Raw genomic sequence first — 10,920 nt, forward strand, 5'->3', positions numbered from 1 at the left:
GCACGTTCAGGCCAAGGACCAAATACGGCCCACCACAGGCAAAGAGAGCCTCTGCAAATGACTGGCCTGAAGGATAAAGCAGCCAGGACACTAGAGCAGAGCACACACAGCACACTTTGGAGATGCTCCCAGAAGTGCCAGGCCCCAGGGAATAGAGGACATTACGTAGGAGGGCACTACAGGACCTCTTCTTCATAAAGCAATTACCCTTAAGAACAGGGGACATCGCTGACTTTCCTAACACAGAGAAACAGGCACAAAGACTTAGACAAAATGAGAAGACAGAGGAATTTGTCCCAAATGAAAGAATAAGACAAAGCCATGGCAGGAGATCTAAGCAAAACAGATATAAGTAACATGCGTGGTGGAGAATTTAAAGCATAGAGATGCTCACTGGACTTGAGAAAAGAATGCAGGACATCAGCGACACCATTAACATAAAGATAAGGAATAACATAGTAGAGATAAAGGGGTCAATAAACAAAACGAGATACACACTGGGGGGAATGAACAGCAGGCTGGAGGAAGCAGAGGAACAAATTAATGACCTAGAAGACAGAGTAATGGAAAGTAATCGAGCTGAACAAAAGACAGAAAAAAATAACTATGCAAAATGGGAATAGACTTAGGGAACTCAGTGATTCCATCAAATGTAAAAACATTCATATTATGGGAGTCCCAGAAGAAGAAGAGAGAAAAGGGAGCAGAGAATTTATTTGAGGAAGTAATAGCTGAAATTTTCCCTTATCTGGCTAAGGAAACAGATATCCAGATTCAGGACGCACAGAGAACACCCAACAAACTCAACAAAAGCAGATCCATGCCAAAAGATATTGTAATTAAAATGGCAAAATATAGTGATAAAAAAATCTTAAAAGCAGCAAGACAAAAGACAGTTACATAAAAGGAAACCATATAAGACCATCAGCAGGTTTCTCAGCAGAATCTTTCCAAGCCAGAAAGGAGTGGCATGATACATTCCAAGTGCTGAGTAAGAAAAATCTTAAAACAATACAATAGCAAGGCTATCATTCAGAATAGATGGATGGATAAAGGGTTTCCCAGACAAACAAAAACTAAAGGAGTTCATGACCATTAAACCAGCCCTGCAAGAAATATCAACAGGATTCTTTGAGTGGAAAGGAAAGACCAAAAATGATAGGAATGAAGGTATGAAACACAAAAGCAGTAAAAATGAATATTTCTGTAAAAAAAAAATCAGTCAGGGAACTCACAATATAAAAGGATGTAATATATGACACCATATACCTAAAACATGGGGAGAAGAGTAAATGGGTTCAAACTTAAATCACCATCAACTTAATACAGACTGCTCTATGCAGAAGAGGTTATATACAAACCTAATGGTAACCACAGGTCAAAAACCACGAATAAATATGCAAAGAATAAAGAAAGAAATCCAAATACATCACTAAAGAAAACCAGCAAACCATGAAAGAGAGACAAGACAAGAAGGATTAGAGAAAATCTTTAGAAACGACTACGAAACAAGTAATAAAATGGCAATAAATATGTATCTATCAATAATTACTTTGAATGTAAATGGACTAAATGCTCCAATCAAGAGACATAGGATGAGAGAATGGAAAAGAAAAAAAAAAAATCCAAAAAAACAAGATCCATCTATATGCTGCCTACAAGAGATCATTTTAGGCCTATAGCTCCCTGCAGATTTAAAGGGAGGGGATGGAGAAACATTTATCATGCAAGTGGATGTCAAAAGAAAGCTGGAGTAGCAATACTTTTTTTTTGATGAAATAGACTTTATTTTTTTAAATATACAGTAATCTTTATTATAATTCATAAATACATTATAAACAGATCTGGATCTTTAATAAGACACACTTAAGATCTGATGGGCTCCTGTCTTCTGTTCAGTTATGTAGTTAGAAAAGCCGGTACACTTGAGAATGGTAGAAAAGGCCAAGAAGTATCTCAGTTTCCTTAAGACAAATTTTCTGCTGATAGGCATTCTGGAATCTTTGGGCTTTGTGGGTCAAAGGACCAGACTGGGGTTTTTTTGTGTGTGTGTTTTGTTGTTGTTGTTGTTTTGTTTTGTTTTAAGATTTTTAAAATTTATTTATTCATTTGACAGAGAGAGAGAGAGAGCCAGCGAGAGAGGGAACAGGCAGGGGGAGTGGGAGAGGAAGAAGCAGGCTCCCAGCAGAGAAGCCTGATGTGGGGCTCGATCCCAGGACTCCAGGATCACGCCCTGAGCCGAAGGCAGACGCTTAATGACTGAGCCACCCAGGCACCCCAGGACCAGACTGTTTTTTGTTTGTTTGTTTGTTTGTTTTAAAGATTTTATTTATTTATTTGACAGAGAGAGACAGCCAGCGAGAGAGGGAACACAAGCAGGGGGAGTGGGAGAGGAAGAAGCAGGCTCCTAGCAGAGGAGCCTGATGTGGGGCTCGATCCCAGAACGCTGGGATCACGCCCTGAGCCGAAGGCAGACGCTTAAGGACTGCGCCACCCAGGCGCCCCTAGACTGTTTTAATAGACTTGTCCATATTCAGTGCTGTCCTGATTCCTCAAATTTCAATGGGCACCTGTCCTATAAAACATTCAACTTGTTTCCCCAATTTGCTATAAAGGGCAGTTTTAAAAAGGGGTCAAATGTGCCCAAGCTTCCTAACGTCCAGGCTTATCTTATAAAAACAGCATTTATCATTCATTTTACCAACTCTCCCTGCCAAATAAATGACCCAAAAGTATAAGAGTCAACTGCCAATGTTATGTGAGGCTCCTCTTCTCTCCTCAAATCAATTTATTTGGAATCCTGAGTGATCACTGCAAAACAAGGTAGGTAAGAGCTTAATCCAGTAGTACAGCAGTTGATAAAAGCAGATTTTTTTTTTCCAGTCAACCTAGATCCAGATAGACTAGAGAGCTGTTTCCTGCATGGTTTGTCTCCTCAGTCATTGTCCACAGGACTCTGAGAAGCTGTAGGAATATGCAGGCACAGACTCAAGGCCTGGCTTCATCTCCAACGTTGTGGAAAGGGACTGTATGTCATGGGGCAGAGCCCTATGCTTCTGTTCACCACCTGGACAGAGCCGGGGGAGAATGACCTCCCGGGAGTATCCACATTAGTCGAAGTAGACTTTAAAACGAAGACCAAATGGGTGCCTGGGTGGCTCAGTCAGTTAAGTGTCCAACTCTTGATATCAGCTCAGGTCTTGATCTCACGGTTGTGAGTTCGAGCCCTGGTTGGGCTCCACACTGGGCATGGAGCCTACTTTAAAAATAAAAATAAATAAACAAATAAATAAAACAAAAACTATACCATGAGACAAAGAAGGACACTATACAATAAGGAAGGGGACAATCCAGTAAGAAGATATAACAATTATAAATATTTATGCACCCAATTTGGAAACACCAAAGTACATAAAAGTTCATAGACGTAAGGAACTAATAAAAAATAAACAGTAATTGTACGGGACTTTAACACCCCACTTACAGCAATGGACAGATCTTCTAAACAGAAAATCAACAAGGAAACAATGGCTTTGAATGACACATTGGACCAGATGTTTTAAACAGATGTATTCAGAATATTCCATCCTGAAACAATACATATTCTTTTCAGGTACACATGAAACATTTTCCTGAAGAGATCACATATTAGGCCATAAACCAAGCCTCAACAAATTCAAAAAAGATCAAAGTCATACCATGCATCTTCTCTGATCACAATGCTATGAAACTAGAAGTCAACCACAAGAAAAAATCTTGAAAGACCACTAATACATGGAGGTTAAATAACATACTATTAAACAATGAATGGGTCAGGCAGGAAATAAAAGATGAAATAAAAAAGTACATGGAAACAAATGAAAATGAAAACATAATGGTTCGAAACCTCTGGGATGCACCAAAAGCATTTCTAAGAGGGAAATTTATGGCAATACAGGCCTACTTTGATGAGCAAGAAAAATCTCAAATAAACAACCTAACCCTACTCCTAAAGGAGCTAGAAAAAGAACAACAAACAAAATGTAAAACCCGCAGAAGGAAAAAGTAAAGATTAGAGCAGAAATAAATGATATAGAAACTAAAAATAATAACAACAAAAACAAATAAAAAATCCAATAAAATGGATCAATGAAACTAGGAGCTGGTTCTTTGAAAAAATCAAAAAAATTGATGAACCTCTAGTCAGACTTACCAAGAAAAAAAGAGAAAGGACTCAAATAAATAAAATCACAAATAAGAAAGGAGAGGTAATGACCAACACCACAGAAATACAATCATAAGAGAATAGTATAAAAAACTATATGCCAACAAATTGGACAACCTGGAAGAAATAAATAATTTCCTAGAAACATAAACCACCAAAACATAAACAGGAAGAAACAGAAAATTTGAACAGACATAACTAGCAAAGAAATTTAATTACTAATCAAAACACTCCCAACAAACAGAAGTCCAGGACCAAATGGCTTCACAAGGGAGTTCCACCAGACATTTAAAGAGTTCATACCTAGACTTCTCAAACTTGTCCAAAAAATAGAAAAGGAAGGAAAACTTGCAAATACCTTCTATGTGGCCAGCATTACCCTGATACCAAAACCAGATAAAGACACCACAAAAAAAAAGAAGTGCAGGCCAACATTTCTGATGAACACAGATGCAAAAATCTTCCACAAAATACTAGCAAACCAAATCCAACAACACATTAAAAAAATCATTCACCACAATCAAGTGGGATTTATTCCTGGGTTGCAAGGGTGGTTCGATATTCACAGATCAATCAACAGGATACATCACAACAGTAACAGAAAGAGTAAGAACCATATGATCATTTCTATAGACACAGGAAAAGCATTTGACAAACTACATCTCTTAGAGGGAGCATACCTCAACACAATAAAGGCCATATATGAAAAACCCACAGCTAACATCATCCTCAATGGGGAAAAGCTAAGAGCCTTTCCCCTAAGGTCAGGAACAAGACAAGGATGTCCACCCTCATTATTTTTACTTGACATAGTACTGGAAGTCCTAACCACAGCAATTGGACAATAAAAAGAAATAAAAGGCATCCAAATTGGTAAGGTAATTTAATCCAGAAGTAAAACTTTCACTATTTGCAGATGACATGATTCTACATATAGAAAAACCAAAAGACTCCACCACTCCACCAAAAACCTGCTAGAATGGATCAATGAATTCAGTAAAGTTGCAGGATACAAAATCAATCTACAGAAATCTGTTGCATTTCTAGACACCAATTATGAAGCAGCAGAAAGAGAAATTAAGAAAACAATACCATTTTTAATTGCATCAAAAATAATAAGATACCTAGGAAAAAACCTAACCAGAGAGAGGAAAGACCTGTACTCTGAAAACTATGAAATGCCAATGAAAGAAATTGAAGATGACACAACGAAATGAGAAGACATTCCATGCTCATGGATTGGAAGAACAAATATTATTAAAATGTCCATACTTCCCAAAGCAATCTACACATTTAATGCAATCCCTATCAAAATACCAGCAGCATTTTTCACGAACTAGAACAAACAATTCTAAAATCCACATAAAACCCAAATGGGGGGAAAGGGGTGGGGCATGCCTTGGTGGCTCAGTTGGTTAAGCATCTGCCTTTGGCTCAGGTCATGATCCCAGGGTCCTGGGATTGAGTCCCACATCGGGCTCCCTGCTCAGTGGGGAGTCTGCTTCTCTATCTCTCCCCCCTGCTTGTGATCTCCCTCTCTCTCTCTCTCTCTCTCATAAATAAAATCTTAAAAAAAAAAAAAGCCAGAATAGCCAAAGAACTCTTGTAAAAGAAAAACAAAGCTGAGACATCACAATTATGGACTTCAAGTTATATTACAAAACTGGAGTAATCAAAACAGTATGGTACTGGCACAAAAATAGACCTATAAGTCAATAGAACAGAATAGAAAACCCAGAAATAAACCCACAACTATATGGTCAATTAATCTTTGACAAAGCAGAGAAGAATATCCTACAGGAAAAAGACAGTCTCTTCCACAAATGGTGTTGGGAAAACTGGATAGCAACATGCAAAAGAATATTAACTGCACCATTTTCTTACACTATACACAAAGATAGATTAAAAATGGATTAAAGACCTAAATGTGAGACCTAAAATCATAAAAATCCTAGAAGAGAGCACAGGTGGTAACTTCTTTGACATCAGCCATCGCAAATTTTTTTCTAGATAGGTCCCCTGAGGCAAGGGGAAACAAAATCAAAAGTAACTATCCGGGGAAAAAATATCAGGACTATATCAAAATAAAGAGCTTCTGCATAGTGAAGGAAATGATCAACAAAACTAAAAGGCAACCTACAGAACGGGAGAAGATATTTGCAAATGACATTTCCGATAAAGTGTTAGTATCCAAAATATATAAAGAACTTATAAAACTCAACACCCCCTCCCAAATCCAAAGCAAATAATCCAATTAAAAATGTGCAGAACAGGGGCACCTGGACGGCTCAGTCAGTTAAATGTCTGCCTTCTGTTCAGGTCATGATCCCAGGGTCCTAGGATCAAGCCCCATATCTCCCTCTCCCTCTTCTGCTTCCCCTGCTTGTGCTCTCTCTCTCTCTCTGTGTCAAGTAAATAAATAAAATATTTTTTAAAAATATGCAGAACACATGCACAGACGTTTCTTCAAGGAAGACCTACACAGATGGCCAACAGACACATGAAAAGATGCCCAACATCACTCATCATCAGGGAAATGCAAATCAAAACCACAATGAGATATCATCTCACACCTGTCAGAATGGCTAAAATAAAAAACACAAGAAGGGCACCTGGGTGGCTCAGTCAGTTAAGTGTCTGCCTTCAGCTCGGGTCACGATTCCGGGGTCCTGGGATTGAGCCCCACGTCGGGTTCCCTGCTCAGCGGGGAGTCTGCTTCACCCTCTCCCTCTGCCACTCCCCCCTGCTTGTACTCTCTCATTCTTGCTCAAATAAATAAATAAATAAAAATTTTAAAGTATTGTATAGGGCACACTTGTTGTTTATCTGAAATTCAAATTTAACTGGGTATCCAGTATTTCACCCGGCAGTCCTATTCTAATCTTATTAGAGTGATGCTAGCACGCATGTGCAATCTTGGACCTGGAGGAAGATGGTATCTTTATTATCCTGATGAAGAAACAAATCTGCCTTCTCCCCCAGAGGGAGACACTACCTCTGTTTTCCCAGGCTGTTTGCCAAACAAATATCCTTGGAAAGCTTGTCCAGGATGAAAGCTGTCACAACACATGTAGAAACACCATGGAGAATCGCCCAGCAAAATTTCACATAGACTGAGGTGTAAAAAAAATTGGCAGCATCTGCCTCATGTAGTTGAAGTAGGGATTCAAAGAGATGATTGTGTAAAGTGCTCAGTAAATGCTAATCACCAGCTCAATGTTAGTTTATTACCTGACTGGTATTTGTTTTTAATTCTTTCCAACCCCTTTTGTCAAGCTTCTATAAATTCATTTAGCTTGCCAACCTCTCTAATCCTATGCACGCATGCTCTCCTCCCCACGTTTCCACATTTTAAGATCTAGCAGCACTACCCCATGTAGAGTTCTCTGAATATCCCGTGCTGAGCACACCTCTAGGAGTTTGCATTGCTGTTGACTATGATTGGAATGTCCATGTTCCATTCTCAGGATGTCTGATAACTTCTGTTTTTCCTTTAAGACTCAGCTACCGTATCACCTACTCCAGGAAGCCTTCCCTGAAACTCCCAAGACACAGAAATGTTTTGTTTTCTTTCCTATGTCCTACTTACTACAGCTACTTTCATTTCATGTTCGTGTCTGTTCTGGGTGGAATTATGGAAATTTTCATCTACAACCACGGTAATCTGATCACTGCAGTTGCCAGATCTTTCACGTGTGCCTGGATGAAAGCTACATGCATGTGTACTGGGGGTGCACTGACCTTTGGCTTCAGACTCAGTGTGACCCAATTCTGCCATTGCAAAGTGGAATAGCTGAACGCTCGCTCAGTGTCGTTCTTAGACCTGTCCAAGAGTGATGACTGTGCCATTGGGTAGATCTCTATCATGTCCCATCGGTGCATCAGTCTTCAATAACACAAACATGGCGTCTCATTCATATTTATTGTTAATATCTGAAGGGGCGCCTGGGTGGCTCAGTCAATTAAGCATCTGCCTTCGGCTCAGGTCACGATCTCAGGGTCCTGGGATCAAGCCCCACATTGGGCTCCCTGCTCAGTGGGGACCCTGCTTCTCCCTCTCCCCGCCCCTTGCTCATGCTCTCTCTCACTCTCTCTCTCTCAAATAAATAAAATCTTATTTAAAAAAAATATCTGAATATCTACTCTCAAGTGTAGGTATTCTAAATTCTAGATAACTTGGTAACTTGAAATGCTAAATTTGATGATGTGCTTTATATGTTGAACTGCTAACAGTCAGTTGAAGTATATATGATTGTATTTTTAATATTGCAAAAGTAAAATGCTGCAATAATTATTGAGGATTGTGAAAGATGTTGGTTCTATGTAATAAAAAAACCTTTCAAATAGTTAAATAAATATGTTAACAGTTAATGTGAATATTGAAAGAATGTTATCCAGATAACTTTAGGAAGAATATCATATCCTTTTTGAGCCTACAGATATTAATAAACATATAAATACTACCACAGGGCAAAATAGTAAAGATTAGATTATATCATAATTCTAATTACTGTAGAATTCTTTGATGCAGTTACATTAATAACACTAAATAAAATCTGTAGAGGGGCTCCTGGCTGGCTCTGTAGGCAGAGCATGTGACTCTTGATCTCAGGAGTCATGAGTTCAAGCCTCATGTTGGGCATACAGCTTACTTAGAAAAATAAAATAAAATAAAAAATACTTTATAAAAATATATAGAGAAACTAGTGTTTAATTACTTAATTCCATTTAGTCTGTGAATTTAAAAAAAACCCTATTTTGTAATTTTTCACGTATTAGGAGGATAAATTAAAAGCAGAATGTCAACATGGCTACCTCAAAATTTCACAAAGCCGAAAAAACTCATGTACAACGCATATATGATAAATCATCTTTGAGTCATGATTAAAAACATAGAGACAGCATTAAAAAAAAAAGAACATTTAGATAAAATGAGACACCCAAAATACATTTGTTCTCTCTAAACAACTTTTCAAGAATGCTTTAAATAAGGCAATACTTCACAGTTTAGTATCTATGAGGGCTAATGCTTCACGGCATTAGAAATAATTGCAATAGATTAATAACCATTTCAGCAGCGGAAGAGGAAGGTTTTTTGAGATTTGCCGAGGCTATGGATTCTAAATATTGATTTTAGAAAACATTCCTATTTATTTATTTATTTATTTATTTATTTATTTATTTATTTGACAGAGTGATAGAGCCAGAGAGCACAGTGGGGGGAATGGCAGAGGGAGAGGGAGAAGCAGACTCCCTGCTGAGCGGGGATCCCCATACAGGACTCCATCCCAGTCCCCTAGGATCAAAGGCAGCCGCTTAACCGACTGAGTCACCCAGGAGCCCCTAGAAAACATTCCCAAAAACTTTATTCTAGTTTATATTTTGGTATACACAGAAAGATTAGTGAAAATGTTCAACGTGCTCCCAAAGTATATGGTGTGACATTTGGACACAAGGTTGGAAGAATCAACCTTAATTTTTTAGGTTTGACAACATAGAGGATTACTTTCCTTACTTGATGAAAGATTCTTGGGGCGCCTGGATGGCTCAGTTAAGCGTCTGCTTCAAGCTCAAGTCATGATCCCAGGGACAGAGTTGGGCTCTCTGCTCAGCGGGAGTCGGCTTCGCCCTTTCCCTCTGCCTGCAACTCCCCCTGCTTGTGCTCTCTCTCTCCCTCTCTCTCTGTCAAATAAGTAAATAAAATCTTTTAAAAAAAAGATTCTTGTGTCTCACACAGTGAATCTGACTTTGAGAAATATTGATGGAATATAAAATCAGTAAAGACAAATGCACAAAATTATCATTGACTCTAGAACAAATATGGTAAAGGCTATGAGCACAAGCATACTGTAATTTGTTTGCACCTGTCAGTTTTATATTCAGGAAATGGTTATAGCTTTAAAAGATGTAATAAAAGGGCAACCCCCTGGGGTCCCCTCTCTCCTTGGGAGCTTTGTACTATTACTTTGCTATTGCTTAATAAACTTTGCTGCCTACCAAAAAAAAAAAAAAAGTAATAAAAAATGGCTGCAAGCAGAAAGATTGTAGACCCCTTCCATAATTTTTCTTCAGCCAATAACAAATTATACAATACACAAGAGATTGTGAAATTGTTTTGTCACATACATATACAAGATATTTAAACAAGGTGGAATAGCAGCTATATGTCTTTCAAAGGCTGATCAATGAGCCCTTAATTTTGTATTTCCCAGAGAACATTAGCAAAGTAGCGAAACTTACTAATAACCAATGGTTGGTTACATAGAAAGCAGTTTGTTTATTGGAACTTGCTGAATAAATTGATGTACCTTAAGAGTGTATTTCCTGCACAATGATTCCTGATGAAAAGATCTTCCTTTGATTCTTCTCCTGGGAAGAAGCTGAAATTGGTGTGCATACAAGGAAAGCTAATACACATGGAAACTTTGATTATTTTCTTAACTTGAAAAGTAATTAAATCGCTTCATTGTCATATTTCTAAATCCAAACTTTAAGGACAAATTTTTCACTAGTGATTGTGTATAGTGGCAAGAACAGACAAGAATTTTAGAAATTAAAAATATGAATACAACCATCTTAAATCTGCTTCTGAAAATATCATGCATCTTCTTGAAAGTACACAAAACTTCAGTGGGTGAAAGTGTTTCACTGGAATCCTGTCATTGCCCAATTAATTATCAAGGTCAAGAATTAAAAAAGAACAAAGTCTTTGCCAT

The 10,920-nt window shown here is 38.1% G+C and overlaps 1 non-coding gene across 1 annotated transcript; it reads right to left on the bottom strand.

Annotated features, from left to right (window-relative positions):
• Positions 1-2,909: 2,909 nt before the first annotated feature.
• Positions 2,910-3,114, bottom strand: LOC113241544 (small nucleolar RNA SNORA73 family). Its single transcript, XR_003311621.1, has one exon. It is a non-coding gene; the product is annotated as a small nucleolar RNA SNORA73 family (small nucleolar RNA).
• Positions 3,115-10,920: the final 7,806 nt, after the last annotated feature.

Source organism: Ursus arctos, unplaced genomic scaffold (genome assembly GCF_023065955.2).
Source record: "Ursus arctos isolate Adak ecotype North America unplaced genomic scaffold, UrsArc2.0 scaffold_3, whole genome shotgun sequence".
Taxonomy (NCBI): Eukaryota; Metazoa; Chordata; class Mammalia; order Carnivora; family Ursidae; genus Ursus; species Ursus arctos.